Raw genomic sequence first — 26,662 nt, forward strand, 5'->3', positions numbered from 1 at the left:
GCCTGGCTCCAGAGGGAAGCCAGACAGAGTCAGTGGAGGACACCGATGATCCAAACATCTTCCCCTCAGTGAATAATTACGCAGAGCCGCGACGACATCACACAGAAGAGCACTCTCATGAAAACCCACGGCAGGAACTCTTCCACTGACTTCTCAGCGTAATGTCAAGAGTGGCAAATGGAGTGTGTTGTAAACATCAAGAGGACGGACTGGAAAGGCTTCTTCAATCTACGAGTGGGGAGGATGAGGAGGAGGAGAATCCTGCTCTAAGATCAATGTTCCATTGATCAGTGGCCAGAACAGGAAAAGGGCTCCACGTATTTAAATGAGAATAAACCAGTGGGCAGAGAGAGTGAGTCTCCTCATCGCATCCAGGCTTCTTATACCCAGCAGAGCAGCAGTCCCACCAAAAGAGCCCAAATCTCGGATGATGTATTACAGCACTCAAAGTGGAACGCAGCATATTTTTAGAAGCAAATAGACTAACAAAGTGGCAGGCTAAAGTCCAGCAGTCTAATAAGCTGCGTTCACAAAGATGCAATTGGACGATGGCTGACAGACAGAGATCATGGAAGAGAGAAGAAGACCACAGAGGGGTCGTCCACGGGTGACACACTGCAGCTCAGTCATCCGCCAGCTTCCCAAACTACATCACTGCTTCCTCATGCGGCGGTTTAAATACAAAATGTCATCCTGAAATCGATATTGAGATTTTCTGTCCAGTGCTTAGAACACAAACAGATGCTTTACCTAGCCACCATCACTTCACCATACATCAAGTATGAGGTGGCGTTGCCCCTATTTAAGAAGTCGGACCATAAATTCAATTCATACTCCAAACTCCACTTACTCCAGTCTCCGAAAGGGAGGGGGGTGAATGGAGCAAGCAGGATGTTTGAAAACTGTCAAAGTTAAATCCGGCCCAGTTCTGTCCTGTCTGGAATCCCATGAATATTCATGACAAATTATGGTGCAAGGGGGAGGAGCTAACCAAAGCTGGCCTGGATATGAGTCTAAATGGGTAGATACAGAAGCAGAAGTTGTTTTCTATGGGGCTAGAAGAGGGACAGCTTACATTACTTGGCATTGAAACAAATGGCTGAAAAACAGAATATAGGCATTGAAAAAAAGAATATTGGCTGACAAAATAAATATAGAAATATATTCTTATTTATAATTTTAATACCATTCTAGTTTTCAACCTCAATACTAAAATGTTTCAGACAGTATTCCGTCCAATCACTATATTCTTTCTTTCAGCCGATATTTTTTTTCTTTGCCAATGTTCGTCTTTTGAATTCTTCAAAATGGAACAAAGAATTGTGGCCAAGTAGGCGCCAATTGAGCGCTCTCACTCTCGCCAGTATCAGCTCATGTGCCAGACCCGAGTAAGTTGAGATGTACAGTTGGTTTGATGAAGAAGGACCGAGTGCTCTGGCCATTCGTCTGGATCCTCTGCTGATCAGATATAATATGCGGTGAAGCGAAACGATCCAACGGAAGCAGTGGGAACAGCGCTGCTCACGGCACCCACCTCCGTCTTTTGGCTCCGATCCTTTGGCCACTGACCACTCTTGAACGCAGTGATTCATGATGTGCATGCTAGCTTCAGCGACGTCCAAGCTGACGGTCTAAACGTGCCTCAGACAGCACTCAGGTATGGCATCACATCACGTGACCTTGTTGTAGTATAGTTCACATGGTTCACTAGACTGGCGGTTCGTGTTTGCCGTACGTGCATGTATTTATTGTATCCTTGATATCAAACTAAATAACAAGGCCATTTACTGTTCCACAGTTCCACATCCCAGATCACAGATCTGTGCCCACATTTTACACATTTACTGGGCAAGCTTCAATTTTCATTTTTATCTTCCAGGTTTGGGGCACATGCACCACATTGAAGATGTTGAATTCCAGATTTGTAATTTTTCCTTCAGTTGATTCTCCTGTATGCAACACTGCAGTGTTAGAGATACAGCGATCCTGGACGTGACGTCACGCATTGAAGTACTTCATATTGGCTGGATTGGCGATCTGCAGGTGCCGTTTAGAAAACCAATCCTATCTGCAACTGCCTTCTCCAGCCAACATATTGTAGCACTGCAGGAACCAGACTGAATAACAGAGCCAGCAAATTAGTTAGCAGGCACTGCCCTCCTGAACTGGTATGTGTCCTCCAAAAACGTATCGGTAAAACTGCAGTTTTGCATACAGGAGAATCAACGGAAGGAGAAATGACTTGCCTGAGGTTTTGAAGTGGAATTCAACCTCTTCGACTTGGCACATGAGCTTCGCCGAGCACTGAACGTTACAAACCCCGCCCCTTCCCAGTCCTCCATCATCCCCTCTGCCCCCCACACCCCTCCACGAAAAAGCAGTGCCACCTTGAAGAGGACTCAAAAGACGAACATTAAAAAAAAAAGAATATAGGCTTTGAAAAATGGAATACTGGCTGAAACATTTTTGTATTTCGGTAGAAAACTAGAATGGTATTAAAATTAAAAATAAGAATATATTTCTATATTTATATTTTCAGCCAATATTCTTGAGAGAAGTAAAAAATGGCATCAAAACGTTAAACAGTTTTAACAGTTTGCTCTCCAGACAACAGGGAACCTTTGTAAGTGCAGGAGTTCCTGGTCCACTGATCCCACTGATGCACAAGACACGTGGCACAAGACACAAACGTATTTTAAGTTAATGGAGATATAAATATGACGAAAACTGTTTTATTATTTCATGAATTATTTGCCTCATGGTTGCATGACATTTACATTTTTTTTTTACAATCTTTTGTATTCTTCTTCTGAGTTGACAGACTGAACTCGGCTTTAGCATAATGCTGCCCCCCACAGTCTGAGTCAGTCAAGGGTTTCCTCATATCTAAGAAACACATCGCCCTTTGGTTTTGAAGGCTATGGTTGAGGGTCAAGCATTGAGGGAGGATTTGGAATTCACCAAGAGTCCATACTTCCTCCATGTGTGCTTGGTACTGCACAGGACACATTTCACCAAATCTAAATAAGCCAAAATACAGCCAGGAACTGGTCCTCACTGGGATAGATGCAGGTCACGGGAAGCAACGCCGACGTTTTGGAAGTGTCCTTCACTGCTAGGGTTTTGTGCCACCATTAACAACAGTTTTTGACAGTCAAAACAGACTACAATCCACTTAGCTGAGTCTTTGGCGTTACTCCAGTGCTTGACAGGTTTTGGCTTGTACCTTGGCTTCAAATTCATCTCTTAACGTTAGAGGCAAGCAGCTCACACCATCCCTGCATCAGGGATGAGACATGCAGGAGGTGTTTCCATTATTTTGTCCAACCCCTGTATATGAACTATATATACGATATAACCATATATCAAATGATAAAAGCCTTTGAGAATGACTGCAATGTTCTTTGGTGCCGTGGTAAAAAAGCGGCTTATCATTCCTGAGTTCATGTTGAGGCCACAACGTTGCTATCGTAGCAGCGGCAGGCCTTCGACTGCTCATAGCTCCAGCGCTTACATTTGGAGAGCCTGCTGTAGGCCAACACCAGCTAGCGCCAAGTTTGTTTTCTACTTGCTCAGTCTCTCTGCCGTTTCATGTGTTGTTATCATGGCATCAAAAACTGCTCAGCAACCTCCACGGAGAAGCATCTCCTGGCAAGTTTGCTTTTCATCAGCTGCCCACTCCTTCAACAGAGAAGCTGGCAGCCTCCACCGGCGATTTAAACGGCTGCTGCTTCAGCGTTGGAAGATAAACAAAACATCATGATTAGGGAGGATTAATGAGCTCAGAGGTAATTTTAGTCCAACACCTGCCATTCACACTGACGGAACCCGAGCTCTTCAATTATTAATGCTCCACAGTCATTTCAGGTTCAAACGGAAGCTGCGATTCTGGATAGTTTTGGACTGGTCACCTTATTTCGGTTTGAATATGGTTGTTTCAAAGTGGTGTTGTTGCCAATGATGGGCAGGTGCTCCATTGCTCGTGATTCAATGCCATATATTACTGTCCAAAATGGTGTTTAATGAGCCAGAATCATCCATGAATGAATGAATATTTAATTCAGTCTCATCTCATGCGACACAACCAACAGTTCTGTACCTTATTCTCATCTTTCACTTTCTCTTCAAACTGCAGTTTCTTTTGTTTTGCTTATTTCACTGCTGCTATTCTCTTATACGGTCGATACTTTCTGAGCCTCTGTCTCTTCGCGCTCACGGATGGATCGCAACAAACCGGCAAATGAGAGTTTCCAGATTATATATTAATGAAATTATCCTTTCAAGAATTAATGACTGGTTTCCATCTTTTTTATTTCTACTCCCCAAGCTCCTGAATTCACGCTGACGATGGCTGGAAGAATACAGCAGGAAAAGAAAAGGTGGCGAAGGAAGATATTTTTAGGTCAAATGTCACACATAATGGATGAATCTCGCCTCACGTGTGTGTATATAACGTAGCAGCTGGTTGATATTTAAAATGTGCACTGGAATAAAGGCTATTTGACACATTGTATCCACCTTCAGATGTTGCGTTGAGTTTTGTTCTAGCCCCTTCTGTTGATCGTGATGCTAATTCCAACCAATGTGTTTGTTCCTGTTATCATTCCCGTCTCCTGTTTTACTTTGAAATTCCTCTCCAGTACTTGTCTATTTTTCTTCTGATGGAGGCTGGTGAGCACCGAATTAGGGATGGCCGATAAGGACAAAAAAAGTGATCATTTTCACTATAAATGCATTTTCATTCTATTCCATGTGTTGGTTTTATGAGGAAAATTATGTTTGTCTCCAACATCATCATTTGTTTCTGATTAAATATAATAGTTAACTAAGTGTACAGATGAGAAATTCAGTGTTTCACGTCTGGTAGAAGACTGCTCTGCCAGCTTTATTTAGGGGTTAAATGGAGCTGAGTCTATCTGCAGTATCTCATGTGTCTTAACAATTTATTTTAACTATGAACCAGACAGGACACATTTCCGAGATGCTACTGAAGAAATATTAGAAATAATGTGAATAGATCATTTAGAATCAGAATCAGAATCAAATTTATTGCCATGGTCAGTGGGGAGCCCACCAACTAGGAAAGTGTTTTGGAATAAAGTGCGAAATCGTGATACAAACCGTCAGTCCTTTGTCTTGTGTGATGAAAAACCTTTTCACAATTCTCTCTTCTAAAATGGTTGTTTTCCATGGCCTTATTGAAGATTTTGCGAATACTTTGACCGCTTTAGAATTTGTTGATGGTCCCTAACCGATGCCGGGTCGTAGCATTAGCGCTGCCTGTGAGAGTGTGTCCGCCATCAGTGAACCCTAATGGGGACGCGGAAGAGGACACCGCTGCCAATACCAGAGCGGAGCTCCGTTTAAAATCCAACAGAGAACCTATGAGGACCACTCCGTCTAATAAAATAAACACAGATCCAGAGACTCAGAGTCGACCAATATCATTATCAAAGGTTCCCTGTATTAAAAATAAGTTTAAAACTACGATCATGAACCAAAGTCCACCACACTCTCCACAACTGTCACATTCCGGTGTTGGCTGTCAAACGCCACGTCACGGTCTCCTCATGTTCATGTATGCAGGTCCAATGCAGCGAGTGAGCTGCGTGTTTATTGGATTTCATGGAGATAGTGTTTGGCGGTATATTGTGTACGATAAGTTACGGGAAGTCGTCCATCCCTAGTCCGAATCAAGGCAGATCTTCAGGTTTTAAGGTTTTAAGGAACAAGGTGTCCATGAACTCACCACAACCATTAATATCAAATAAAGTCTGCTCTCACTGGGGAATTTAATTTAATTTTTTTTTTTTTTTACATTGTGTTTGAGCAGATAGGCAGCTCTCCAATGACAAAGTGGCACAAACCAGAAACAAGCTATCCATTCTACGGTGCATATTTGCACTCATGGCTCAAGTAAGTTGGCACTCCAGGGTCTTTTTCTGACATTTATCCAGCTGCTGGTGAAGGGGAAAAAAACAGATCCATCAGAATGGGGATGTGGAGGACACGCATAACAGAGCAGCATGCAGTGAAGAGGATTTTTACATCTTTCATCAGACTTAGCCCAAGTTTGACAGCTCAAAGCTTTTAGACCTTCAAGACCCAGAGTGTCTGCTGGCAGTGGATGTCACACAAGGCCACCATCATACAAACTTTTTTGACATAGTGCCGTAAGAAATACAGACATCATGTTTTTTGTTTTTTTTCTACATGAGGTGCCCCAGGTGGAGAGGTTCACTGGAAGAAGGGCACAACACAATACTAAATGACGACTGAAGCTGTGTGCCAGCATGATAAGTAAATCACCATAAATAAGTGACACACTACTAACTGCACAGAAAAAAATTACGATCTGGTCATTATTAGGGGTGGGATTCGATTAAGAAAATTCATGTCATCAATTAGAGAATTTGTGATGAATTAATGTCAATTTATGGCAGTTTAATCACATAAGAATATTTGCCACAAGAAGCCACATGTTTCAATTTGAATGAATTTGGTAAATGACTGAATCAAATGATGGAGCCATACATACATTTAAACAACAAAATATTGCTCATTTTGCATCAGTTTGACAATAGCACAATAAATCACGATGGTGGCTATATTCAGGTTTTTATATCACCTTATTTAAACTAAAGCTCTTTTAATGTCTTGAAAGTATTTGTATAAGAATTTCAATGTCATAAGAATTTCAAGTCCATTGAGAGTAGTGGAAACCCTGGTCATTGTGCAGTGAAAAACATCCCTGAACAAAACCAAACAGATGCTTCTGTTTGGTTTTGTTCAGGGATGATTCCTCCATGTTTGTTGTTGTTGTTATCATCCTAGCTGCCACGTGTCTTGTGCATCAGTGCGATCAGTGGACCAGGAACTTCTGCACTTACAAAGGTTCCCTGTTGTCTGGAGAGCAAACTGTTAAAACTGTTTAATTTAATTTAATTGTAATAATGTTGTAATTAATTAAGCGTAATTACCTCGTAAGTCCCACCACTAGTAATTATACAATAATACAAGTGAATTTAGAGTTAGATAAAAGTTAGATAAAATGGTAATAACTCAAAACAATTTTTTTTAAACGGCAGCAAGTTTCCCTTCGATCAGTCCCAAAGATTTGAGCGGAGCCGCCTTTAGCTTCACAGCTTGCGCCTCCACAAACATCACCAAAATGGACATGAACACATGAACTCGAATGGCCAAGCAAAGGTCCTGGGTTATCTCCAGGAAGAATCCATACATCACCAGAGTACTCCAGCGGTGAGCTGCTTCTCATCAATCACCAATGATAGATGTGGGCTGAACCAAGAATAACGTGTTGATTTATCTCTTAAAGATAATGCTATGGTGAACCAACGCGCCGCAGATAAGGCTGCACATCAATCTACCACAAATCAAAGTCGCCGTGGAGAGCGCTGTGAAACCAGCTCGGCCATGTTGACGGATTATCTTCAACAGAATGACCCGGTTGGAGAAGAATACTGGAGCCAGAGTGTTGGTGTGTGTTCAGAGGACTGTCTGAAAGTCTTGCAACACGCACCAAGACAAAGGTTGAAGCTGAGTCCTCGCTCAGGGTGTGTGTGTGATCATCCTGCCCTGCCAGTGTTGGCGCCGTCCAGGACTTGCTAGGAAGCTCCTGCAAGTTTAATGTTCCACGACTCCAGCGTTAGATCATCAGGCTACTTTAAAAGAAGCCAGGTTCATGAATGATTGAATGGAATAAATGGTTGTGATATTTAGGAGGGTTAGGCGCGCTCATGTTATATACAGCACTGGGGGTGTGAATACTGTATTCCGATTCAAAATGGATTTTTCAATTTTGTTTCAACTTTATTCAAAATGATTTCTGATCATGAACTAGTCTAATTCATTTTAAACATGCTGACATGGAATTGTTATTGCGACTGTTACATTAAAGCAATATCACATGCAGCTGAAGTAAAGTAAGTAAGCAAAAAATAGTACACTCAGACGCCTTTTAAATTCAGAGGAAACCGATATGGACCAAACAGAGCAGTACCACTGGAAACCATGGGGGGCAGTGTTGCTGTTACTACCCCATACATAGCTCTAGTGAGACACGAAGAAGACATAACAATGGTGGAAACTCTCCGTCCTCCAGACCACAGCCTCCTATAATGCTGCCTCCATTTCCTCTGTTGTGGTACATGATCGACACTTCGTCCGCTGTCGTCATGTTTGTTTTGGACATAAGCTTTTGACCCCCAGGCATATCGCACAAGCATGACCCACATCACAAATTCAAAATATTAAATGGCCTTAGAGTGAAAACTATCTGCCCAACAATAATATTTAACAATATATTAGAAACATGGATGCACAGTCTACTCAACCGAAGAACGGAAGCCACAAACCACGAGCAAAGAGGCGTAGCCTGGTGAAGTGGCTGTTTGGGTTGGAGTCGTTGACACTGTGGGACAAATAATCTAATGTAACATATATGCGGTGCTGCAAGAGCCAGAGAGACAGACAATGATGGCATGGAGTCTGTACGGCTCAGTGAAGGACCGCAGCTTTGTGGTGCATGATTTCGATCAGAGAGTTGTGGTTGCGGTGACTCATTCACCCTATTATGATACGTGACCTTGAAAAAAAAACCTGAGTGAGGACAAGGTTTTTGTTCTCACTCAGACTGTAGTGTGTAGAGCAGGGGTCTGGAGACTTTCTGACTTAGAGAGCCAAAAACCCTGGATATTTTGAAGTGCTGCTTGATATTTTTAATTCTGAATACAAGTAGATGGAAAATGAAGACCAACAATTTTACAGTATAATGTGACATTTGTTTTTATAATTGTTTAATTTCATGGCAAAGTTATGACCATGTTAGGGGAACATTGTTCTACTGAAGCGGAACATACTGGATAGCGCCATCTAAAGATCACTAGTAACTAGGGATGGGCAATATGGGTAAAAAGAAAATCCACCTACTAACTGGTCAGTTGTGTTCTCTGGATTACTGGATTTTATCTCTAGTATCATCATTTGTTCATGTAGATATGAGAAATGTTTCACGCTCTCGTAGGAGCCAGCTCTGCCAGTTTAAAATTGGGGTTAAATAGTGTTGTCTGTCTGCAGTTTACCTTTACTTTGGACCATCTAAACACATTTCCCTGTGGATGCTATTGAGGAAATCCCAAATTAAAACTGAGATAACACAGTAAGCTCTGAGGCAACCACGAGGAAGCACTTGTGTCAGTAGATGGTTAGTTCATCAGAGAGGGCACATGAGTGGCAGCTGCTCTTCAGTTCGCCTCATGAGCCAGTATCTCCGCAACTCAAACACAGAACTGAAGAGGGCGCATTCAAAGGCTGTTTGTTCAGCTCAGCCGTCTGTCTCTGCTGGAAAATAGAGTAGCAATCGACTCGGCAGAGGCTGAGACATGATGAACAAATGAAATCTTCCCTTCCTTGTGAACTTGGTGGTCCAGGTGATGAGATCCCCGTCGGTTAGAGAGTCGCTCCTCAGTGCTCTTTGTGTTTAGAACACCTAAGCCCCTCACATCTGTGGTGAGATGAAGAGTAGTGCAAGTCAGCTGGTGGACTTCTGAGACCATCTGGAGGGGATTTCTCCTTTAAGTCTCTACTTGGGAGTTGTTGCAGCACAGCGGGAGATGGACAAAAATGGAAGACGGAGCAAAAGTGTTTCAACACAGATCTGTCGATAAGAAGGCAAAAATGCACAGTGAAAATAGGCATGAGCCAAGACTGTTATTAAGGTGTGTCAATAAAATAGCTATTAATTGAACTTTTCCCAGTTGTCGAGTCACTCCCGCTCCTGCTGTATCAAACCGACTCGATGTTTACTCGTCAGACACACGAGATTATTGCCTCGCAAATTTACACAAAGACGCCAATCGGGTTTTATTAAAATGTCAGGATGGTGATAATCAAACCTGTCTGTCGACAACTGGAAGCGAGGGCGAGATACGGAGCCAGTTTCCTGTCTGCCTCCGCTCTCACCCGTGATGTGATCATTAAACAAATAAAGGAATCATACAAGCGTTTGCAAGAGCGTTTGATGCGTCGCTGTCGGCATTTCCACTGCGAAACTTCCAATCTGCATATGAAAAGCACATAATCAGACTGGTTTTTTGGCCAAGTTGGTGGCTTCAAAAAGAGCGTGTAGTTTAGAAATGAACAAACCAGTGAAGCAAAAGACCTAAAATAAAGATCCAGGTGTTGGAAGTTGAGATGGTGAAAGTAGCCCAGTGGGTCTGGTGTTCACTGTGGTGAAAATATAACAGCTGCTGTGACGCGGTGGCGAGAAATGACCCGGACACGGCGACAGATGGTTGGCGTTTTGCTGTGTAATGGGACGACAATGGAACATATTTCTGTGTTGACTGCAGTTCAGTTGGGGCTCCAAACCTTCTGTCAAGTTCTCATGAGGAGGATAATTATGACCATAACCATTACAGTGTAAGGGCATCTTGTCGCGTGAGAGGAGTCAAAGCCAGAATAACGGGTCATTTCATCCCTCCATCTTTCCTTGGTGGCAGTATTTAGGCTGCTGGCCCTCATGGATGAGCTCTTATTTTCAAAGATATAAAAGTCAGAGACCAACATGGGTCTTTGTCAGTGGGATGAACAGCAAATAAAAGGAAGACACACGGTCACTATTTACAGCATTGATGGCAATGTTTCGGAATGTTCTGAGGAGAAGCTATTTACCAATCACACATTTAATGCTATTTGACAGGCAGCACTAGTGAACAAAGGTATTTGGCGGGAAACGCTGCGATACCTGAGGCACTAAACTGTCACTAAAGCGCACAGCTGTTCGTCGGGTTTACGCGTTGCGCTGCAACAGTGTAGCCAGAACACGTACCTCCACATGCAGCGCTGCAGGCTGCCTTCGGTGTCAGTATAGGATGCAAAAGTCTACATTCACAACGTTGATATATTGCGCCATGGGAGTGAGGATGTGTTGTTTATCTTCTATTTTACATTGAAAATGTCAGGGCATCAGTGTTTGGCGTACACGTCACACAATTACACAGAAAGAAAAGCACATCTACAAGTTTGTCTCGTGATGGTTACGCGAGAGATGTTTGTGTCAGCAGAAACATGCCTTAATAAAGGCAGAAATGTGGGTGTGAGTGGTCAGATATCTCTATTTTTCCTTGTATTTATCAGTCGTCACATATGTGTGTGAAACCCTTGATGATCTGTGCCAAACATCAAACTCACCATAACCACAGGAGCTACACGTTGTTCGGCACATTTATGGTCAGCTATTAGGGCTGTTGGAAATAATCGTTTCCTCGATCATGTTTCGTTTCTCTTGTGCTTTTATTTTGTTATTTCCTGTGTTCCGGTGTGTCGTTCCATTTTCCTTCTCTCTCATCAGCTTCACAGCAGCGCAGCTGGATCCCACTGATTCCTACACCTGGGTTCCAGCCTTCGCAGCCAGATGGTTGCTTCGCCTCCTCGTGGTAAACTCTCTCTCGAGTTCCTGTAATATATTTCTAAATTCGGTGCGTGCTTGATCTTCTGTCTGTATAGCAAACTTGCTTGCTACATAAGCAACAGCTCTATATGCTTTAATGCATGTGCTTAAGACATATAATGGCACAAATGGATGTTCATTTAGTTGATGCTAGATTACGTTGTCGGACTGTACCCTGGAAATAAAACACCTACTTCCTCTTACTGTTTGGATTTGTTGGAGTTGCAAGCAATGTAGGCCTCACCACCCTGAGTGCACGGTTCAATATGGCCTTCTGTGTTTGAACAGGAAGTCGAAGTTTTGAATAAATACGGTGAAATAAAACAAAAACATTCTGTGAATTTGCGCTTCCTCTGCATCCAGTGGGTTTTCTAGTTGCTTTCTTGGACGTCACTCGACGTCACCATCTATTTTCCGACTTTGACAATTGGAATGGGCTTAAGTCAGATGCAACATTATTCCCAAATTCAACTACCTGACTCTGAGGGAACCGGAATGCAGTATGTGTGGTCCAAGAAAGAGAGGTGAGCTGACTACCATCTACCAAGACACGTCTCGGGCGTATTCCAGGACGACAATGCCAGGATTCATCGTGCTCTCTAGGGATTATAAAACAGTATTGCAGGGATGAAGAAACAATTTTCAGAGGCCACTAGATGGCGCTCTATTCAGCAGACAGTGCCATCTGGTGGCCATATGGTGACCTCATCAAATCACACATGTAATGCTGCTGACAACAAATGTCAGGGTATGTCATCTTCCTTTTTTTCTTAAGGTGACGTTTCTTTTTTGGGGGGGGCGAGGCGAATCAATAATCTGCTTCGTGCTTGACCTTTAAATACCATGGACTCAGATCTTCATTTAAATTGGATCCAGAATACATTTGAGTAACCGTCCATTACATGGTCATTTCTCCGTAAAGAAGCTCCGTTTGGGCGCCGCTGCTTCGCAGTCCCTTTCAAGTCTTCCCTCCTGCTGCAGTTTGCAGGCTTATTAAGTGGTAAGTGGAGCAGGAGGCTTCCGCGTGGGACAATAAAGGATAAATAAATATAAATGGCCTTTCTCAAAGTGGAGGGAACGTATAGAAGATGAATTATGTATACTTCCTGTATGTGATAAAGTAGGTCAGAGACTGTAACCATCAGCGGTCCGGCCTCCACCAGGGGCCACCGCACTCTCCTGGTTCTTGAATCACTCGAGCACTAATGATGTCAACAAGGAGCAACCTGAGAGCCAACTGGATCAAGAGAGCGCCAAGGGTTCTGAAGAGAAGACGTCAGCTGAGACGACGTTCTAATGTACAGTGGTGTTGTGGGACGTTTATCGTGAGCCCAGCAGGTAGCAGGAGAAGATGATATCTGTGTGGATGGAATCATTCACAGGCCTCCTCAGATATCACAACCGGCTTCCCAGCAGAGAAGCTGATGATGTAGTGGGTAACCATGGCGACCACTTCCTAACTCTGCAGCGTGTGTGGAGACCTCCACAGTGTAGGCTTCCATGGTCAAGTGACCTCGCTGTCTTGCAAAGCAGCCTGCCGCTTCTTAATTGGAGAACAATGTTGAAAGCAGAGCAACACGGACAGACACTCACACTCAGTGTGCAGCGCAGCAGAACTTCCCAGGAAAACCGTGAGAGACTTACGGAATCAAAACCAACAAGCTGGTTTACATCAATTAGTCAGCAGAAGCTTCTGGAAGACAGAATAACAATAATAAGAACAAAGCATGCAACATACAAACAAAGCCCAGTGTCAGAAACTACATTTTTTTTAACAAAGATGTTTCATGACACAGTATTGAAGGGTGGATGATGTGTCATGAAACAGTGTCCTGATTTTCAGGGGCCACCAGATGGCGCTGTCTGCTGTAAAATGTTGATGATGTTGAACAACTCCTTCAATGAAACCTCACATGTCACATCATTCCTAAACCAAGAGCGCCATCTAGTGGCCTCTGAAGGACACTGTGTCATCAACCCTGCAACTCTGTTTCATGACGCCTCATCCACCCATCAGCAGCATTAATTTCATTGTGAACGGAAATACTTAGTAGCATAGCATTACCAGTAAGACAACTTCATGTAATGTGTTGGGATGAAGGGGCCCGACAAAGGTATCAAAAGTATTGATGCTACTGAACGTGCACCCACAACAGCAGGCAGTCAGCAGCACCCGCGCTTTCGTAACAAAGTCCAACAATATAGCATTGCTCCCATTGGTCATTTCGCTCATTCTCGCTCTAGTAAAAACCAGACTGAGTCACTTTCTATATTCTATATATCTATAATATCAGAAAAATAGTTGGCAGCATTAAGGTGAGCAGACCAGTAATAAAGTCTCAAAAGATGCAGTTTGACCCCAGCTACATCATATTTTCCATTTTTCAAAAGTGATTCTGGCTTATACAGGTAAACAACACACGATGTACATTGTACAACATTGACACAAATGACAAAGCAGGAGGAGGAGCAGAGATGGAAGCATCCATAGAGTGTGGGGCCAGATGCAGCAGTGACCTGCTTCTGCTGTCTGAGGCAGAGAGTAGTGAGGCAGTTGAGGTGTTAGAGTGAGGCGCACAGTGGCAGCAGACGGGACATGGATGAGCAGTAAATACCTAAAACCATGGCACTTCTCTCGCTTGGATTTCCACATGCAGTCATCCAGGCCCAGGGGCCAAACCCAGGCCACATGTTGTGGTGGATGCAAATCAAAGTAGATTCTAATGTAACCCTTTGTCGATGATCCTGTCGACACGATTTGGAATTTCAACATCAAGAAAACTCAATACAAAAACAAATGGAAGCCAGTCAGAATGCAGCATCAATGTAATGGTCAAAAATCCTCACGACAACATGACAGCTGCTGAAGCTTGAGGAGTCTCTGGGAAGTCTGGACCATCTGAGTCTGCAGTAGGGTTTAGGTGCTACCGACTGCTGCAGCAGAGGCGGGAAGGGTGAACAAGACTGCGCTGGGGCATGATTGGCAGATCAATCCGGAGAGGAGACAGAGGGAATGATGAGTGTGGCACGATGGGATGAGCACAGGTCGTGACGTGCCACTATCGAATTAACATTATAACCAATGATACCCAGCTCACACAAAATGGCTCATAGTCTGTCACATACAGGCTTGTGATAACATTGCAACTACATTTTTTCACCCATCTCCAGCACTGTCTTCAGGCGCCAGGCCGTCTCCAAGTCAACACGCAGCAGTTGAACCCCTCGCAGGGCTTGAAACGGTCCCATTTGTCTTGCTCTGGCTCAGCCAGGTGACCATCCTTCCTCCAAACACAGCATCATCCTCACAGTGTAATCAGTCATTACTGCTCGATCTTGTTGTTCTCTCCAGGAGACGTACACAGAATCAGAGGAAATTCAGCCGCCTGCTGGCCGGACTGTCAGAACTCTCTGCCATTATAAGGGTTTTGCGGAGTGAATTCATCGCAGGTGTCTTATCACTTATTCATCATAAAGTTAGTGCTTGTGGTTGCTTCTTATTTATTCATCACACCGAGAGCTCGCTGCATCGTTTTTACACATTGTTGTCAGTAACTTTAAAAATAAATAAATAAAAATTACTTGGTTAGAAGTTTGAAATATTTATAAATCAAGGAGCAGAACATTGCAAATACGTCACGCCTCATGTTCAGTGAACTGCACGCAAGACCTGGAATTCACTTGGAATCATTTGAAGTTCTGAAAAGATCACGGTGTTGAAGATGACAACAGGAATCACAGCTTCGAAAGTCAACAAGTTGGGAAAGGTCTGGGTTTAAATGCCAAACATATCTGCATGATAATGAATATATATTCCATAAATACACAAGGATGAGGAGCATATAAAAGCACTGAGCGAGTGCATGGAGCTGACGGTGACCCAGCGAGGTCCACAGCACTTCATTCCTCAGTCTTAGTAGTGATGGGTAGATGAGGTTTCATGAAACAGTGTCATGAATTTCAGAGGCCACCAGTTGCAAAATGTTTGGACTTGACCAACTAATTCATTGAAACCTCACATCATTTCCAAACCAAGAGCACCACCTAGTGGCCTCTGGAAATTAGGACACTGTGTCATCAACCCCACAATACTGTTTCATGATGCCTCATCTACGCATCACTAGTAGCCACCATCGTCACATGAAACTTTACTTATTTTAGTGAGTCAACTGTGCGTTTGCAGTTTATAGCTGGTTTGCGGACAGAGCTGGGTGCATCAGTGGCGACAGGCCATGCAAGATGATGAGGAAACCTTTGTAAATCCTCATGGAACTGAAGGTGGCACAAACAAATATCGCTGCTTGGTGATTCAGAATACATTTGCGACAAAATGTTATTAGTATAGCTGCACCGATTGGCCATTTATGACGTCATGATCAGTCGATCAAATGACAAATATTTTTTAAGATGTTATTTAATTTTCATACATGATGAGTAATGCTGTTACTCTTTTACACAAAGCAGTTATCTCTCAGTACGTCACACTGTTGTGATGCTGCAGACGCCTACAGCACCTGACATGAGAGCCAGCCAGCCACGATGGCGGCAAAAATTCACGGTCAAGGAAAATGACAACCAAATTGCTGTGCACACAGTTAGCCTCTGCGGTAAAACAAGAGAAACAAAAGTGCTACCAAGAGGCAAACCGAGCGAAAGCTTGAGCGAAAGCTAACCAGAGCGTAACAATGCTAATGGAACTGATTGTTTTGGACAAGCAGCCGACACTCTCAGCAGTGAGTTGCGCACCTGAATCCCAGATTCTCCCTGAACATGCAGTCGCTGGCAAGAGGAGCATAGTCAGGTTACAAGGCAACAGTCCACTATTGAACAAGGGTAGGTTGCATTGTGGGTTCAATCTGTCCGTTGTTCATTGAAAAGGGAATTGAAGTTATTTTACACACTTTGTTTATTCTTTATTTTGCTTTCAAAGTTGCAATGTTTTTGAAACGGTGTTGATCAGTATTGATCAGTATTATTGTTTTTTGATATGTTTGTGTTAATAATTTTGTGTAACTTAAGAAAAAAAAAACAATCGGCAACAATCGGAATCAGTATGTTGGGACTAATAGTTATTGGAATGGTTATTAAAAATGTCTACACTCAGAAAAGCTCTTCTTCCATGGTAGCAACAGTGCGTGCGCTACCTGCGTTTAGCTTTTGTGACAACCCTAATTGGTAGTAACCAATCCCCTGTGACACAGTCGTAGAGGAATTCTGTCGGTGGAGAATATCCGCAACCAAAATGACAGTGCGGCAAATGAGCCAGACCCGTCTTCTCCACCTCTCCGTAGTCAAATGAATGGTGTTTGAATAATTCATTTTAGCGACAACCCAGAACAGCTCCTGGACAACGGGGAGCAGAGCCAGCTGTCACAGGAAGCGATGTCAAAATCGAGCTAAGAAGCTACAGATATTGTCGGTTACTGGATGAGATCTTGCGCTTCTCATGATGAATCATACATATCTGGAGAAGCGCTCCATTGTCGCTGTGAAAAACGAGCTCAAGCATGAACACATCGTAAGTGCAGCTTCAGCATTAATATCTGAGCATCCCTTTATAACACACACACACTGCGTACACATAAAGATTACATACAATTAATGCACTGGAATTTGCATATTGATGTGCAGTGCGGAGTATAGCAGCCCACCACTAGCACGTCCCACACCAACTGGCCCCTTTTCTTCCCCGTAAGCTATGTACACATGTCCCCCAGGGAGGGCGCCGTCCTGCTATCCACTCAACAAATCCGTGGCGTTTAAGAAAACACAACGTATACGCCGTAACACACACTCCAACGGATGCAGCTGGTGTTGGACTGAATATGAGGGTCGGAAAAGGAGGCTTCAAGCTCTGCCACTGATGTGACAAAGCAGCGTCACAGCAGAGCCACTGAAGAATGTTGAACACGTCCCCAATGTCGTCGGTACACGCACCACTGATCCAAGACTTAAATCAGATTTGCTAATGACAGACCGGGTGGGAGGGGAAGTGTTGTGTTGGTGAGACACAATATTCCTAATCGCATTTCAAACTTCACCAACTCACATGTTGAACGAACAAGAGAAATGTTGGTTGGCCATAGCGGAGGGAAGGCTTTGCCTGTCACGCTCATGGTTGGTATCGAGCCACGTCATGTAGTAATGCATCCTAGTATTTATTAGTGATGGGTAGATGAGGCTTCATGAAACAGTATTGCAGGGCTGATGAAACAGTGCTGTAATTTCCAGAGGCCTCTAGATGGAGCTCTTGGTTTAGAAATGATGTGAGGTTTCATTGAATTAGTTGTTCAAGTCAGACAGCGCCATCTGGTGGCCTCTGAAAATCAGGACACTGTTTCATGAAATCTCATCGACCCATCACTAGTATTTATGCAATTTCAACGACAAAACCATCAGACGCCACTATTGTTCGTACGAATTGTCACTGCAACCTATGTGGCAGCTATGAAATATAATGTAAGCTTAGTCATGTTCTTCTATGAACTTTTACATTCTCAAGTACTTGAGGTTTACTCTTAACACCTAAGTATGCAGTTGTGTTTGAACTTGTACATGGCATGTACTATACATAAATATGATAGCAATTCATTTGACTTCATTCTTAGAACATTTTCCACTTTGATCATTGATAATTTTTTTTTGTTTTCCTAAACTAGCCTCCAAGGTTGAACCCACGTGTCCCTGCATCACTACATCTGTGGCGTCAGTTCTTAGTTAAACATTGAGGTACAATACAGCAGATCAAGTGAGCGTGACATGCTGGGGAATCCCTGTCTTGACTAAAGAGCACTGCAGCCTTGTGGCTCAGGGTCCCAGCAGGAGGCGCTGTCACAAGCAACATGGGGGGGGGAGGCTAGACGGAAGGGGAGCGAAAAAAAACTTATCTCCTTCTATAAATAAACCCTCCAGGGCTGACCGAGTGATTTGATCTCGCCCTGGATTTTGACTTTGATCGCAGCACATGACCCCGAGCTCCAATCTGTACCCCTCTCCCTCACTTCCTGTTTCCCCTTCTCTGCACTCCAGATAAAGGAGTTAAAAGGAAAAGGTCGCTGTCTCCAGAGGTTCCAGTTGATGATGACGTCGGGGGCGTCTCCGTCTTTATGATGATAAAACACTGGCGAGCTGTTTTTGGACGTGTCCTACATTAGCGCCCCCAGACGCTCCGAGTCACATGACCTCTCACTTCTCCAAAGGAATTCTTCATTTTACATTATAAGCTGAAACAGAGACTAAAACTCAGTGGCCAAAAGTCCTCTTTTTTTTCCCCTAGACATGTCCTGGTTTTCCGCGCTAAAAATGCGTCTGGGGACGTTTCTAAACAGACTGGGTTTTTGATCTTATAAGCTTTAACCGTGGTAACATCATGCTTGTGCTACGTTGCACTGCGTCTTTCAGAAAACATGCTTTTAAATGAGTAATGTGGAGAAATCGCCAGGAAAACAAGTGTGATTCAAGTGTTTGTTGCTTTTCATTTCCAATGAAAAAAGTGACTCAAAATAAAGTGACTACTTTCAGATGCCAGTACTCCCTCTGACTCACATCTCTGCTTCCAGGTTTGTCGCCAGCTGAGACTCATCTGAAGACTCGTGGCTTAAAGCAACGGTTCTTAATCTTTCTGATCTCGGGGTCCAGCTTTTCCTGAACAAATGAGTCCGGGGCTCATTCAAGGAACAGAACTGATTTCAGAGTTACTCATTTCATTTGTGATCAATAACCGCAGAAATGACATGAAACCATGTGATCAGTGCAAAGATATTAGTCACTGAAACGTCCCACCAGCAGCAAAAACAGGTGCAAGTCATGTTCATCAAACTTACCGAAGAAAAAAGAAGAAAAAAGAAGAAAAAAATACCCTCAATGCAAACTGTCGAGAAAATTGGAAAAACTGCCTGTCATGAATAAAATTCTGAATAAAATAAATACAACCAAGCAATAATAAAATATTTCCTTTTTCATGAATAAAGATGAAGAGAAGACAAGTGTAAATTAAAGTATGGCCTGTTTTGTACTGTTGGAGGCGCCATCACTTCCTTTATCATTTTTTTCTTCTTCATTGTTGGTAACTATCCCAGGTTTGCAGCTGTCAAGTCAATTCAGTGACTCACCACTGCCACCATATGTGGCAAGTGTTTAAAAACGGAGTATCTCACAGCCCAGAGGTGTAAAACAAAAACCTTAAAAAAAAAAATCACTGGTCTAGAGGGAAGGCTGATGGCAACATGAACTTCTTTTGAAGCTTCTGTCGCGGCGCTTAAGTGCAGTCCCGAGTGTGAGGAGGGCAACGGACAGACACTGAAGTTCCTGCCTGGCAGACGCATCACAGTTCCGGTCACTGGCTCTGATAAACAGCTGATGTTGCGATCAACAGGCCTCATTCTTTATATCAAGTTGAGCCTTGTTCTTCATCTTTGAGTCGGTCAAACTGGATCTGCAGAACAGGGTTTGTTCCACAGATGATGTCGGCAGGCTGCAGGTGTTAAACCATCAGCAGTTCATTAGACAGCCAGGGCATTACTGGCGGTACCACCCTCCGCAAAGCCAGCACCTGACATTTAGGCGTATCATCCCTGGATAAATGTCGCTCCTGCTGCTAAGATTGGACACTGGTTCAGCTGTCTGAAATGATACGTTTGAGCAAATCTCCGCAGAGCCGGAAACAGCCCTGGCGCTTTCTGAAGATAGAAAACGCCGCTTTTTTTAATCTTCAATTATTCAGTTTTTTTATTTCTCTGTAAAGGCTACAAGAATATTGTCGACAGAAAATAAGTGACAGCAGATGAAAGCAGTAAAATAGGATATGAATGTGTCTCCAATCGCCCCAGCGCAGGGTTTCCGCTACATATAAATGAACATGACGCGCCGCCACGGCTTAAATGGGAAACGCCAAGACATCGGCAACATGAGCTCTGTTTAAAGATGAAATCTGAGGCGGAAACATCGAGACAAGTGGACAACACATAACGCATCCTGGAGGTCGACACCTACATCACAGTGTTTTGCACAGAAAAATCCTGAAGAAAACATCCTATTGACTGAAGTTGGTTGATGCAGAACTCAGGCCGGACAAATGATCAGACAGAGCGTTCAAACAGTTCCCCTCTGCTTCCTTGTTTCTCCTTTACACGTAACATCCGACTTACAACCTGCTCAACTTAGGTCCACCCGTACTTACGACCATTAATCAACGTCTGGCACCGCAGCACGTAGCAGCTCAGCATCGCGTACAACGGTTACGGCAGCACTGTATCCCAGCATCTCACTCTCACACAGCCATCTACCACTACAGTAGCACCTATAACCCTCGCGTCGGCTATTTTGAATGGCATTCGACTTCGTCCAATCTGACTTACAACCGGTTGGACGGAACCGATCCCGGTCGTAAGTCGGGTGTTATGTGTGTATGGCTGAACTTACAGTATCGCATTGTATCACCAATCCTGTATCGGGATACGTGTTGTATTGCAAGAGTTAATATCCTATAATATCCATCCAAGGTGGCCCAGAAACAGGCAATGTACTGTTGGCCCAGAAACAAGTTCTGGTGTCCACAAGGTGACCCAGTAGTCAAGGCACAACAGGCCTCAAACAATCTGCTGGTTGTACGGATGGAATTGCGCTCTGTTCATACATCCATCCATTCTCATCCGCTTAGCTGTGGCCAGGTTGTGGGGGCAGCGGATTAAGAAGGTCACACCAAACACCCTTCTCCTGGGCAACACCCACCAGCTCCGAATGGGGGATCCCAGTAGAGATATAATCCCTCCCGCTGGTCCTGGGTCCACCCTTTGGTCTCCTCCCACCTCCTCCAAAGGGAGGTGTCCAGGAACTCCTCTCAACACGCAGATGCAGCAGCTCTACTCCGAGTCTCTCCTGAGTGACAGAACTCCTCACCCTATCTCTAAGGGAGACGCCTGCCACCTGTCGGAGAAAACTTATTTCAGTCATGACACACAGCCCATGACCATAGCTGAGGGTTGGGACGAAGGTTGATCGGTAGAGAGCTTTGCCTCTTGGCTCAGCTCTCTCTCTTACAACAGTGTGGTAGAGCGACTTGAGAACAAAGCCCCAAGACACTTAAACTTCTCGACTTGAGGCAGGAACTCAATCCTCGGCGAGAGCAGCCCATCCTTTTCCACTTGAGAACCACAGCCTCTGATTTAGAGGTGCTACTCCAGCAAAATCAAACCCTTGAAGCAACAGGTGAGCGAATAGCAGCGCATCATATGTGGCACCGTAGTGCAACAAACACAGACGCAGCGAGCGTCTCTGGCAGACACAGTACTCAAACCTGTCACACGTTGGCTCAGGCACATTTAGACACACAGTCGGACACACACTGGCACACACATACATTAACTACTAACAGATGCGACCTGCAGCTGCAGGAGCACTTTACTTGGGGGCGCACTCACACCGCCCATTTACACATTCACAAGAACACCCACGGTAACAAAGCACATGCCTTCACACAGACACAAATGTGATCGGAAACACTTTCAGGCAACATCTACCTCTCACACACATCAAATACACGGAAACACCTCCACAAAACCACTTCATCTCACCAGAACCCACACACACACTCTCTCTCTCACACACACACACACACAAATATAGCCGAAGCGTTTGGTGCACCTTGGACGTGGGGGTGAATATTCCTGACCCCGACATACAGTAGCGGTCCGCTCTTCGACTCTACAGCCAGTGTCATGTCATTGGGACCCGGGACTTGGACGTGTCCGCCCTTCACTCACCCACTGCTGCTTCAAATGGTGGAGGTTTGCAAACGCTCGTCTTCACCTGGGGGTACGACTAACTAGCAGGTCACTTGCAGCGACTGGCCATCAATATTTCATGACCAACAAGCACCAGAAGCCAAAACAAGCCGGGAGGCTGCCTGTGATTGGTTGGCCTCAGGCTTCAGTACACACTCGGGTGACGTCATGGACGTTTCACCATCAAACTTAACTATTCAAACGATGACAAAATAACCAACAATGTGACACACTGTTGGACTTACAAGGTGGGGATCGCAGACCCTTGACATGACTATCATTTGTATCTTCTGGTACAAGTATATAGTAAGTTTTAAGATGTGTAGCTTCACGAGGAACTGCAGTACAAGTACACACAGTGTAGAAAATAGTAACTGCAGACCCTCTGACTGAAATACCGTCTACGATGGGAAAGAAAAAACATCACAATTACAGACAAATGCATCAGCTCAACTCAATTTACCAGCGCACATATTTGGGAGAATCCCAACTGCCTTCAGGCGCCACACAAGCATCCGAAATAAACTCGCCGTTTTAAGCTTCTTCAGCGCGCACACAGATGAATATAGCATTTTTTGCTGACAGTTAAAATCGAATAATATTTGAATATATTGAATAATATTAATAATCGAATATTTATTGATGTGTCAACACATCCAGTCATGAATCCACCGACTTATTCGTGGTTTGTCCGGGCCACCAACTTGTGAGGACCAGCTGTGTATGAGACGTGTGAAGGGACGATTCCTACCTGGGACGTCGTCTTGTCTTGGCAGGGTCTCGTATTCCGTGTGAGCGCTGCTGTTTCAGAGTCTCCGCTGATGCCGCCTCATGACAGGACTGGAGGGTTGGAGGGAAACTTGTGTCCCGGAGGCGAGCGCCGACGCAGGCAGCAGGGCAAACCGAACCCGATCTCCCGGAGAGACACGCGACTGCTGCAGAGCTGAAACTCAATCTGAGCCGAAGCGGCAGACGAGCAGCGGAACACGGAGGCGGAGCGAAGCCCGGGAGGAGGCGGGAAAGCAGGTGCTCCGCGGCAGACCCTCAAGACACCGCCCGAGGGGTCGAGCTCCAGCTTTGGCTTGCGCCTATTCATCCTTTAAATTGACCCTCATGTGGACATCATTATTATTATTATTTACCCACCAGAGAGGACAACATTAAACCATGTGAATTCATAATGCCGTGTTTAATTTGTACTTTTATTTTTGGTTTATTTACATATCAACACAATCGTTATTATTTTTGTTTAAACGTATTTATTTATTATTATTATTACTTCTATTTTTAAGGTCCAAGTCACAGAACAGGTCTAACAGTGCTGAGGTCCAGTCTTCCTTCCCTCCAGAACCTTACTTATTTATTTATTCGTGTCTTGGTGGGGCATCTGCCAGCAACTGGCTCTGTAGATTTTGAAGTAGTTTTGGCTGTGATGCAGTGGAGAGATCATATCGCTACTATCTCTGGAGGAAAACTTGGAAATGAACAATGACGTACCAGGCATGCAAATGAAGAAGAATGGCACAAAAGCGATGACATTTTCCGCCTCAGCTCTGAATGCTTGCGAAGCAGCAGGTCAAAGGTTATCTGTTTTAATATGTGGTGCTTCAACAGTCATTCGTGATGTGGAGACACGTTGTGCACCTCATCTGAAGTGAAGATGAATCGACAGAAAGTCTTTTCTGGGGAGGTGAAGCAGGAACAATGTGTGCACGGTTTACTCTTGCAGACAAAGTCTGGAGCATATTCAAACTTTACAGAGACCTACCCTTGAGTGAGTGTGTGTGTGTGTGTCCAGAATCACCGGAGACGATGCTGCCCAGTGCAAATCCCTGGTCATCTCCATGGCAACCAACCTACAAGCTGGAGCAGGAAGCTCCTCATGACGGAGCCGGCAGCAGGCGGCCAGCTCGACAGCCCGTCTCTCCCCTGGGGACTGAGCATGTGAGCGGCAGAGCTGACGTCCCACTCTGGTGGAAATTCAGCCGTCAGTTACTGAACATCACGGAAAGATAAAGGGTCTCTCCTGCCTTTCACCCCACAGCTCCTGTGCCACCAGCCTCCCGGTCATGATGCGCTCCAGGTCAACAATATCCTGTGAAGTTTCACTTTGGAAAGGTCTTCGATTTCACCCTGCACCTTGCACCAAGCCAAGAGGGCAATTCTTCTCCAGACATTTTGTCAGAAACGTCTCAACAGGAATAAAGGTCTGACTAAGCTTGGAGATCAGTTTCCCTCTCAGTTTCTTTCAACTCAAGACATAAAAGACTTTCTTTACAGCTGTCAATGAAACACATAACAAAATCCATCTGGACCATTTGGGGGGCCCTTCTTGAGTCCCTCCCAGTCGGAGCCCTCACAGTGAGCGTCCAGGAGCAAGAGCGCCCCCTCCCCACTGCAGCCCCAGTATTGATCCAAAGCAGGAAAGCTGTCAATCACTGGAGAGATAATGAATCCTCCGGTCTCGCAACTTAACACATAGATCTGGCGCCGGGGACACGGGAGATAATGCTTTACAGTAACAGTCACGGCGCCGCTCTCAGACACCCTCTCTCCTGACGCCGCGCCGGCCAAGCCAAGTGGAACGCAGCCAGCGACGCGGTCAGATCTTCTGACAGCCGTCCACCAGGGACGGCTCTCCTCTCTGCTGCCTGCTTTGTGTTTGTTTTTATTTTAAACTTCAGATTTGTATCGGCTCCAAGAGGGAAGCGGAAATGAAGCCAAGTTTCATCAGCATCCTTTTAATCGGCCTCCTAAACTTATGAATTATATAATGTCAGCGAGACATGGTCAGTGAGCTCCTCATACATCAAAGGGATCCTTTATATTTACTTCTTTTTAAAACTCAAGATATTGATGGAAGTTGTCCTGATCTAATATCTTTATTTTATTTACTCTGATTTAACTAATTCTATACCAATTTATTGATAGGGTTTGAGAGAATTGTGGGGTTGCCATGGCAACAGTGAGAGGCTGAACGCAGTATACAGTATTTTCCACATTTGTAATGATGATGCCGTAGAGCAGATCAAATACAAAGAGAATCTCTGATCAGTGAGATAAGTAGGTCGGAGTGGTGTTTTTTTTTTTTTTTTTTCTAACGGCAAACACAATGAGGAAATCACTGTTACGACTGGATCAAAAAGTCAGGAGGAGAGGGAAACGGATGTGAGGGCAGCGTGGGGCATCGCTTTCATCAAGCGTGGTGGTTGGTGAGAGGGGTGTTTCATCTTGTGTTTGCACTGCTGGAAAATTAAACGGCCGGACGAGGAGAGACACACGTCGCCACAGTCGTATTTCATCACTTTCGTGACTCTAATCTCTGCCACAAACCAGCATGTCTCAGTCGCAAGTGAATCTGGTTCCTGGACACGTTGGTTTGTTCGACCATCAGTTCTATTGAACAGGTGTGAGACTGGTTGTCGGCCTAAATGTGTCTCGCCCGCGTGCACATTCAAATCTGAGAATCAATAATAGTAAACACCTCCCTGGTTTTCATTCATTTTCATCCTCTTACTTTCAATAACTGGTGATAAGTAGATGAGGCATCATGAAACAGTACTGATGAAACAGTGAGCTAATTTTCAGAGGCCACTAGATGGCGCTCTTGGTTTAGAAATGATGTGAGGTTTCATTGAATTAGTTGTTCAAGTCCAAACATTTTACAGCAGACAGCGCCACCGGGTGGCCTCTGAAAATCAGGACAGTGTGTCATGAAACCTCATCAACCCTTCACTACCAATAACTTAATATGGACAAATGCACAGTACACAATATGCACCAAAGAGGTCATGTGATCTCCGTCTGCAAGATAAATAACATTATTTTGTGTTTTTCATGGGAGAGACAGTACAAACTTTGTGTTGTGAATTACTGTTTGACTTCTTCACTCTCACTTACTGTTTGCATTTTGTTGTTTGTTTTCAGAAAAACTACTGCCAACTGCTGAGTGCTCTCTACTGTACATCAAGTGTTAAAAAGTATTAATCGGTCGATGAGGTCTCATGACACAGTGTCGTGGTTTTCAGTGGCCACGAGGTGGCGCTGTATGCTATAAAATGTTTGGACTTGAACAACTAATTCAATGAAACCTCACATCATTTCTAAACCAAGTTTAGTTTCCAAGAAAATTAGCACACTGTTTCATCAACCCTACCATAGTTTCACGATGCCTCATCCAACCATCACTAAGAAAAAGTCAGTGAATTATTCATTTAAAATACTGTAAATGTAGGACAGGAGACCTATGACAATATTGACAGAGACCTGACCATCTGACTGCCCTTGCAACTGTGGAATTCATGAATGGTTTGGAGGCAGCTGGTCTAAACAAAGGTCAGTGACTGAAGAAAATAGATCCTTTTTTTCGACTGTCCACATTGCGAGCATTTTACAATCGTAATGTTGATCA

The 26,662-nt window shown here is 44.2% G+C and overlaps 1 protein-coding gene across 5 annotated transcripts in view; it reads right to left on the bottom strand.

The window, feature by feature from the left end:
• The window catches only part of LOC128752236 (SH3 and multiple ankyrin repeat domains protein 2-like), a 145,977-nt gene extending 122,801 nt beyond the window's left edge, over nt 1-23,176 (bottom strand). For 4 of the 5 annotated variants that reach the window (XM_053853227.1, XM_053853226.1, XM_053853228.1 and 1 more), the window contains exon 1: nt 23,003-23,175. The gene's annotated coding sequence lies outside the window, so the exon portion shown is untranslated. Of the gene's footprint in view, nt 1-23,002 lie in introns of all 5 variants that reach the window. The other variant, XM_053853225.1, reaches the window with a different exon arrangement.
• Between the last annotated feature and the right edge of the window lie 3,486 nt (nt 23,177-26,662).

This window comes from Synchiropus splendidus, chromosome 1, assembly GCF_027744825.2.
Source record: "Synchiropus splendidus isolate RoL2022-P1 chromosome 1, RoL_Sspl_1.0, whole genome shotgun sequence".
Taxonomy (NCBI): domain Eukaryota; kingdom Metazoa; phylum Chordata; class Actinopteri; order Syngnathiformes; family Callionymidae; genus Synchiropus; species Synchiropus splendidus.